General features: G+C 34.6%; 1 protein-coding gene across 1 annotated transcript in view; it reads right to left on the reverse strand.

Moving 5' to 3' along the window:
- The window catches only part of ko (knockout), a 174,656-nt gene extending 167,265 nt beyond the window's left edge, over positions 1-7,391 (reverse strand). The window contains exon 1 of the mRNA XM_053746297.2: positions 6,954-7,391. The gene's annotated coding sequence lies outside the window, so the exon portion shown is untranslated. The remainder of the gene's footprint in view (positions 1-6,953) is intronic.
- Positions 7,392-9,823: the final 2,432 nt, after the last annotated feature.

A 9,823-nucleotide genomic window follows, 5' to 3' on the forward strand; every position in this document is an offset into this window, starting at 1 on the left:
TGCTACTTTAACATCGATTGAAAATTACGGAATGGAACGAAAAACGCAATGGCAACTGCAGATTAAAATCTAGATAGAGAAAGGGGATTGATCGAAGGGTCGTGGTGAACTGTCGCAAGCAAACGCAAGCGGAACTAATGGTGATGTTTGATACAATGCATCGTTATTGCTTTCTGTAAGATTTAATCTACACATAACGGATTAGGGCAATAATGTGGCTAAAACAGAATCGCCGATATTGCCATGATAGTAACACAGATCTATTTCAGCATTCCATATTTGTATGAGAGGAAATCGTATTTTCTCTTCTAAATACTTATTTATAACAAATAGAATATTTTAATGCAAAACTTATGTATGTAATATACGTAGTCAGTACCGTAGTAATGTGTTTGGTTAAGAAGACGTTTGACGTCGACCAAGGACACTAGAAGCCTAAGTGCGCCAACAATAAATAAATCATTAGGTTCTAGTCAATAGATAAAACAAATATTGTTCTAGGCGGCAATTAGTATGCAGGAAATGAACACGATGCTTGATTTGGCGTAACTATGTGAACGAACGCTAATATGGAAGACGTAGTGGTGCGGCAAGTTGTTTTTCAGATACAAATTCTTTAAAATAAAACAAATGCAAATGTTTCAATAACCAATTAGCTACGTACGGTTTCTTCAGTGAATTTAGATTGATTATTTTTATTCCTCAATATACTATTTAAGGTAACGTCAACTAGTTACTTATATATAACAAAGTATTTACCTCCAAAATTGCTAGTTGAGAAGAAGTAATTTTTTAAAAAGCCTTACGTTCTAATATTATTTCATTGTGTGTTTAAATTCCAAATTGAAATTTGATACCTACTTTGTTTCCGTCTAATGAACCAAAACTTTTACTTGCTTTCATCATAAATATGCACACTTTTAGCTATTATAGCATAACACACGCTATTCGTTAAGATGATTAAAAGTCGGTGCGATCAAACCGCAATTTCATAATTTCATTTCGAGAACCCTCGTTAAAATTATCATCAGAATCAGAAATTATTCTTCAATCTTCCAAGTGTAAGTCATGGATTAGTTTACGAGTAGCATTAAACAGATGTGGGTGTCCGAACACAGCGACCTTGATATTGAAAACGCGACAAGCCAAAAATGAAAGTGAAACAGATTTCTTTTCTCTTTCAACGGTTACGTCTAAACTGGATGACTTAACTAATTCTAACAAAATTGTACGGTGCATTTTACCTGGCAAACAAGTTTTATCGAAAGATAAATTGGCGGTATCAAGATAGAAATCAAGATTACGTTTTTGATGAGTGCAGGCCGGTGCAGTTAACGTATTAAGATTAGATCTCATATGGTATATTGGTAGTAGGCTTATACATGCCTAATTAGGTTAAAACAATTTTTTTTATGACATTTTTTATTTCTTACATAACTTGTTGTGGAAATTTTACTATTGTATATTGTATTCTGTAATTTATAACAACTTACGCAAAACAAAATGTTTTGCGTTTTGCGTTTCGTCAAATAATAGATGCAGATTTTAGGATCGATGCTAAAGTTATATTTATCTATCAAAAATATCTTTACCACAAAAAGAAATCTCTATCAAAAGGTAACAAGAAAATTATATCGCAAGAATTGAAATGAGCTCATTGAATAACCTATCATCTAGCTTGTTCCGAGTTGTATTGTTAATGCTTGTAAAGTAGAGAAAACAATAGCTAGGTAATGTACCCTGGCTTTCATTCATCGGCCTTGTTAGTTTATCTTGTCTTTGAGACACTTATTAGGTCAATTTTCGAAATTGTTACGTAACAAATCAAACGTTGTGGTGACTTAGCTGCTGTAAAATTATCCTTTGCATTTATTTCGTAATCAAGCGTTCAATGCGGCTGTTAGATTTTTAATTAAATCAATTATAACTTCAATATATAAGATAACCATGTTTTTTTTTGGTATAGTAAACCAAAGTTCATCAAGTTACCCTGCGTGTATGCTGCGATAAAAACGTAAGTAAATAATTTTAGTAAACGTGGTAAATAAATTTGGAATGGTCGAAACAATTGATTGCTATAACATGCATTTTCGACCAAAATATAAATTATCGCCGAAGTCTGTTTTTTAACGGCTGTTCCTAAATAGATCGAACGTAAAAAAGAAACTATCAATTATGACCATACAGTAGTAGGTATTTGTGGAAATAATTAACTTGGCCCTTCAACCTATAGGAATCGCGGTCAGCAACCTGCTAATCAAGTTGCAGCAGAAAACCAGAGGTTTATTGGTCCAAATCACTTAAAAGGAAACCTCAATAGGAACAATGGCACAGAAGTGCATTCACAATTAGCAGCGGCTAGGTGTATAATTAAAACAAATTGGCTACACCTTACCCTGATCCCAATTGGAAGAATGGTAAGATGGTTTGGAAAGGCCAAGAGTACCTTTAATGATGTCACGAACATTTTTTAGCATCTTAAGGACGGCGTACCTCAAGGTAGTATACTAGAACCACTTATAAAATGTGCTCTTTAATTTAGATTAATTTTGTTGATAGAAGCACAAAAGATACATTATATTATTGGTAAAGACATTGAAATACAAAACAACAACAAACTAAAAATCTTTTTAAATACGAGTATAGAAAAATTATCAAGCATAACTTAATTAGTATCTATAGAAGCAATAAAAGCAAAAGTATTGCGGTTTAACGGTTAAATTTTAAACAATAGTTATGTTTTAATTATATCAGAAAATGACACTAATAAAGTTTTCACTTAGAAAATAGGTTGAGAAAAATTTTAATGAATAATAAATTTTACTTCACTTTCTCCAATCATAAGAGCAGATCATAATCCAGCATAGTGCACATCAATCACAGCTTCTATCATTGTTCAATAAAGACCTCGACATAATTCTTAAATTATAATAGTCATTCATAGATCCTGTCAATGGTGTGTAAACAGATGTGCTGTCTGATCAATATTTACTGGCTATTCAAAGTGGAACCACAAGAGAACCGACGAAGGTCAGACTGACTGAATACGAACTTAATTTACTGTAAAGTCTGGTGATAATTAATGTACGGTACTGTAGATATATCATTTCACGTGACAGGGTCTCATTAATATTTCCTAGTGCAATGCAAAGGCTATACACACGTGTATTGCATATTATTGACTTGCTAAAATATTTCCGTTAGGCGCAGCTCTATCGTTTATTTACCAAATGTTGATGACTTTGATATAAAATGTTGTAATTACGCAAATCTGGACGCGCATTGATATTGTTATTTAGATTTATTTGTGTTGTTCTCATGTGAAGTGAATTTATAATTCTTAAGAGAATAAATATCTTAAACCTAAAAAAACCTAATTGGTTTTGAGGCGATTGCATTGAAAGAACTTAAAGTTGAGGGAATACTAATGACGAGATAGTATCATTGGAGCTAGTTCCAAGACTTAGTATTAAATTTAATTTATATTAAGGTCATCATATAAACAGCTTTGCATGGTTTTAATTGCCAATAGTATCGCGGTAATGTAGTCAAGGCATTGCGATAATATGTAATTAAAACACTATACATTTTGAAGGCTGACACCTATGTGTCAAGGTGTATTGAACAATTTGAAGATGCATGATCTCATTGACGATATATAAAAAAGTAAATTGACATTGATTTCTCAATATTAATGCGACGTTACAGGTTTTAAGCACAAGGTCGGCTTATATTTGATCCACTATGTGATATAAAAACTTAAATCGAATAATGATATGCTAAGCTAAACGAGCTGTCAAAACTAATGTTGGTTGTAAACGCAAATTTTGCAACGTTAGCTGAAGATAAGAATATGCTGATTGAAATAACTGTTTCAACTAATCTTATAGCGAATACATTGTTTTTAGTTCCCATGTCCGTGACCCCTTCAATTATAACTGTTAACGTACATACGCAACGATTGTACATATATTATGTTACTTGAAAACGACATAAGATCTGCGAAATTTCACATATTGCGCACAAGTTTTAGAATTTATCGATGGATCTCGACATTTGTGACATTAACCTGATAGATCGTTACATCACAAAAGATAATCTTGTCAAATTGACAGAAAAATCGTAGATAGGAAGTAAGATAATCGGGTGAAATCTTATGTACTGGCAAAAAATAAAGCAAATATTAACGCATGACTTGTAACTGCTTTCAAATGAGCAGTGATCCATACGTTATTGATATCTCGGTTATTATACTCGTATATGTAAAGTTTTGGAGGTTTGACCCCCCAATTTCGGAAATAGTACCGTTGTCTGATGCATAATTTTGAGACTCACAATGTCATTATCATGATGACGTGACCAAATTAACTGTTCGAAATTTCCAGTGCAAATGTTAGGTGTTATAAGTACAGTAATGATCGGAGAGAGTGATGGTTTCTGTTATACAACAATATGGATCTTTCTCCATGAGAACATGTGTAACTGTTGTGATTCAATAGTTGTTTTCCGTGTTAAAGTTCACTTACTAGAAGTCACGCTATTATCATCATTATTACAAATATTTAATATTGTTTATTTTAAATGGTTAGGTCCAAACCTAACTACCTAACCTATAATTCTTGATTGTTTTTTATTATAAAGATTTTTATATTGAACTATTTGTATATAAAATTCAAAACAAGGCAAAAGTTGTAGATTGAAACCAGTAATGCAACTGATATGTACTTTACAATATTATAAGTAAATATTATCAAGTTAATTAAGTAGTTGATCTAATCTACATAGAATTCACTTGTGTGTCCTAACAAGCTATTGTATTCAGCTTAGTTGTTGGTGTACTGCATTCTGAGAATTCCAGAACTGCAAATATCGGTCCAAAGATAATGAGAATAACATTATAATATACTAGTATGGATAATGAAAATTAATTCAGAAATCAGAACAAACGTTCTTAATCTTTATAATATTTCCATAAATATCTTAAAGTTTGAGTTTCAATGGGTACTTACTATATGTATTATAACTTTTGGAAAAAAAATTTTGGAAATACGACTTTTATAATTGCAGTTACATAGTAGTATAGTTTACCTGCCCATGGATGATCTTCTAACAATAAATAGGTTACGTGTCTTATCAGATTGTACGAGTATTGATGTATGTTGTTAAAGTGATGGAATGCTAGATTCCATTGAATTCAATCGAAATTCTCGATATATCGGACAGTTGCACCTAGATAGTATTTTTCTCTATACTAAATACAATTTCTCTAACTTTTCAAAGCGATATCACTTCCGCATTTCTACCAAGAATCTGAAAGAATACATGAATCAAGTTGCACAGGTGGCGGCTATACATAGCATTCAAGCTTTATATTGTAATATCTTCTAGTTTTTATTTTACTACGACTTTCTATTGCATCTTGTTTTTATCGCATGATCCACATAAATGTCTTTTGCTTCAAGGTTGACAATCTTTGTTTTAACATCTACACCACTTATGTCAGTCTGTCAGGCATCATAGCCAATCGACCTTCAGTCGCATATTTGCTCGCCTATTTAAACGTTGTGTAAAGACATCATACAGGCAATTTACATATGCTAGCAAATTATGTTTCCAAACAGGAAGATTTCGTGCTAACAGCGAATCGAGGTTTTACACACCTGTATTGATTCACAGTTTTGGTGTTTAAACATCTTGACCACGAAGTAAGATTTCCGCGCTGTCACCAAATATAAAAGTGCCCGGTTACACTTACACAAATAAAAATATATTTCGATAGTTACGCGTTTTACTTTCAACAAATAAGATGCAAATGAATTTGTAATAAGTAATTCAATCAGCCGCAATATTTAAATATAATATTTCAACGCACTTCAGGTTATTGATATCATGTTGCAAGATTTCTAGACCCGTATCAATCTATTCTGCTACATTTGAAATAAAATTAACAACCAAAAGATCTGGCCCAATTCAATTCTCAAAAACACTGCAGACCGTGAAGTTGAAACATTACCTAATTTTAGACAATACAAACTACAGTTATGAAATATCATAAGCGATCTGAATCTTATATCGGAATGGCGAATGAGGACGGAACCAAAAAAAAAGACGATGATGGTGGTCCGACAGATCAAGCAAAGTTCAAAGCGCTTGTGGCTCAGCGAGTATTAAAAATAATTTCTCTGCAAACAAAAATAGTAAAAAACCACATTACTTACGTTCTGTGTCGAGAGCGAATTCGGCTTCGGCCTCAAAGTAAAAAATAAGTACTAAACTTAGCGGCGCGGGCGCAATGGTTTTTTCTCGCACAAAGCACTCAATAGTTGTTTTTTGGTTCGGTTTTTGCACATCTGTTCATTGGAAATAGGTGCTACACATGGACTTTCGTTTGATGCAATTTAAGACAAATTACAAATTGATTTAAAATGTTAATAACGGATTGTGCAAAAACTCATGATTCAACAGATCTTTCAAAACTCTTTAAGTTACAATCTAGCAAATGAAGAAATAATTAAATTTAAAAGATTTTCCCGTGCCCTCCGCAATTAGGTTTCGCAATTTTTCAGTTAACTTCGGTTTACAGCTGATCTATAAAAAGACATTTTGTTGATTACACTAAATGGATAAAACGCTATTGTTTACTTACTGACCGACATTTTTTGCGGTGTCTACAAATAAATTAAGTCGTTTATTGAAATCATTAGTTCGGTTTTTATATCGACAAGGGCAAGGTTTACCTCGACAATCAGCCGAGCGTGTCATTTAATAACCGGAGCTGTAACTTATATTAGCATTTTCTTCGCTTGCATATTAACTAGAGATAACATCGTCACGGTCGTCTAACATAACGTCTACATCTGTTACTGTATCGTCTTCATTTACATCTTTCAACCATTTGTTACAACATTTATATTTAGAAAAAATTTTGATTCCAATATCATTATGTTACTTACAGAAACTTTTAACAGCACTGTCACTCGATGTCGACCTTAAGAACTGTTCTTGACAAAGTCCAGTCCTCTTCCTTATACCGATAAAGGCAACGAATTATCCAGTCACTCACACTGATCACTCCACTCTGAAAATCAAGTTAGCACTTCACGAAAGTCCTGCCACGGCGGGTCCGACTAAACCCGTTCCGGAGGATACCCAATTCCGGTTTTAGGAAAGGTCACTTTGGCATAGGCGAAGGAAGGGCAGACAGTTCCACTTCAACAATGTTCGGGTTGAAAGGAAAGTCTTTTAAGAAAGTTTCGTGTGTAAACTTTTTTCGCGATCTCGACGGAGAGGCGTCACGGAGCCGCTCAGCACACGCGTCTCAGGCGGCGGCTGGGTGCGGACTACTGCGCGATGCTAAACTTTGGCTGGTGTGCACTTGAAGCCTCCACATCGCTACGGAGACGTGAGTCTGTGTGCTCGACTTGCAGATTCCTCCACCACGACACTGAAACGATACGCTGCGTCTCGCTCAACATTATCCATTACGGATTTATCAAAGAATTTTTTTGGACCAACTTCGGCAACGTATGGCAATGGATGCTGCGCGTATCGATTATTTTGGTCATCTAACCTGTTAAATGTATGTCCGGCCGAGGTATCAGGTTCTGGAGCTTTGCTCATTTATTGTTATGGCCTGCAGTCGGGTGCATAGTTTTATGAAATTGGCTTTTTGTTCGTCTGGTCATTCCCACAGGAGAGTTCAAACTGGCATGATGTGGAACGCTAAACTTGAACGTGATTTTAGTATCGATTGTTTTATTAATAGAACTTAGGAATGCGAGAGTAAATGTAGAGGAATAATCGTACAATTCATTATGTAGTGTTTGCGGCGGACGGTAAAAACTTTGCATAAATTATTTTGAAATCGTGTTTTTTTTTTATTCTTTTTTCACACCAATAAATACTTGTAGACAACGTATTTAGTCAGATAGCGTTAACTACAATAGCAGATTGAAATCAACTTTTTATAATCGTGTGTTTTTATGAATTATTTTATGCTTAATAAGTATCCATTCATGTAGAAAAGAAATTAATTTAAATTTTATATCGTGCTAGAATTTTTCGATGATAGTATTCCAAGATTATTATAACTTTTTCATACTGTTGTTTGGAACTAACAAGAAATACTCCTTTCTAAAATAAAATAAAAAGATCTATTAATAAACAGTCCAACAATGAGCAGGTTTACTCACGATGTTTTCCTTTACTGAAAGCAAATGATGTATGATAACTACAATACAGAAGCCAGATAAGGTACTTCCTGATGCACAGGCTATGGTCCCACCACTCACACCATTCAGGATAAAACTTTATCCTTTCGAAGTTTTCTTGTGGGTTCTGGTAATCGATTGTTGACCCATTCATATTGATGGTAGCATGTCAGGTCTTCCGTATAACGAATATTTCAGTCACTATGTCGAAACGAATACAAAGACAAAACACGATAAAATAAATAAAATGGTAAAATGGTCCAATTTGACGCAACAACAATTTGCGTTCACTTATATTCTTAGTCCGTAGGAGCCGAAATGACGAAATGTGCCGGATTTCGCACGGTCCCTTCCCTCGGTCACACGGCTAACATTTACGTAGTTTGTCCTAGCTGAGCGACAAAAGTGGCACGGCAGCGTAACGCGGTGCGAGAAGAATCCTGCGCCGCGCCGCGAGGTGCGTACCGTGCCGCTTTTGTCGTGCTTTTGTTGTCAAGAAGCAACACATTTTTCCTTAAGCAAAGAAAATGACTGGAGTTTACTAGGAACATACACCCATGGCGTCTTACAGCGTTCCGTCGCTCAACTGGACGCCGCCGGGTCAACTGATAACCTGGCTGGTATTTACAATCAACAATAAACTAGAATATTGGAATTAACGAAGTTGGTTTGACGTCATGGAGCTCCCATGTCTGGAGCCGTTCCTGGATGCACCATCAGGTCGTGTTTATCATAATGCATTGTCATCCAAACTAAACGTGTGTACAACATTTTAGATTAATCGGTTGAAGATATCTTCACACTTGAGTTGCAAGATTCCGCCCTAAACATATTGCAAATTAAACAAGAGCTTGTAATTAGTAAAACCATTGACCAACCAATTGAACAAAACCTTTGATGAATGAATGAGATCATACTAAAATAAAATTATGTCCGAAGTTTCTGATACTACTAACGCCATCTATTGAAAGATCTGAACATTAATTAAGTTTTCTTGAACTAAACTCTTGTGTCTCTACCATTGCAAGAAATACTCAAAATTCGTAATGCCGGCTCCACACTGTCGTCGAACAGTTTGCCAAACTTTGGCGGATTCAGTATACATTGTTGGTTTTTAATTTATTACTCATACAAACAACACAATGTTCATGCATTCGCGTCGGTTTCTGTCCGAGTTCGGTGATCGTATGTAGCAGGCATTACGAACAAACACCCAAAAAAAACTTGAACATAATTCATATGGCGTTATTTTTATTGTTATGGGGGTGACAACATGCAGCCTTCGACTAAGATTTGTGCCAATCACTTCTTGATGCGGATAAATTTAAAAGTTTGTGATCACTGCTGTTCAAAACTTGGTCCAATACGAGTTAAAGTACGTTCGATTTTGTACAGCGCATAGATGTGAGACATATCATTCTACACGTGTTCCCTACGTCTCTGCTAAATTTCATACTGTAATTTTTGCTATACAGAACATCTTATTCAGATATTTTCATATATCATAGTGCAATGCTTTGTTCCAACGATGCTTTGCCAAACACACCAATTCCTATAGCACACAATTTGCTTTCTAACCAAGCTAATTCCGTCTAAAATGAGCTGTTTGACCT

The sequence above is a fragment of the Plodia interpunctella genome, chromosome 6 (assembly GCF_027563975.2).
Source record: "Plodia interpunctella isolate USDA-ARS_2022_Savannah chromosome 6, ilPloInte3.2, whole genome shotgun sequence".
NCBI lineage: Eukaryota > Metazoa > Arthropoda > Insecta > Lepidoptera > Pyralidae > Plodia > Plodia interpunctella.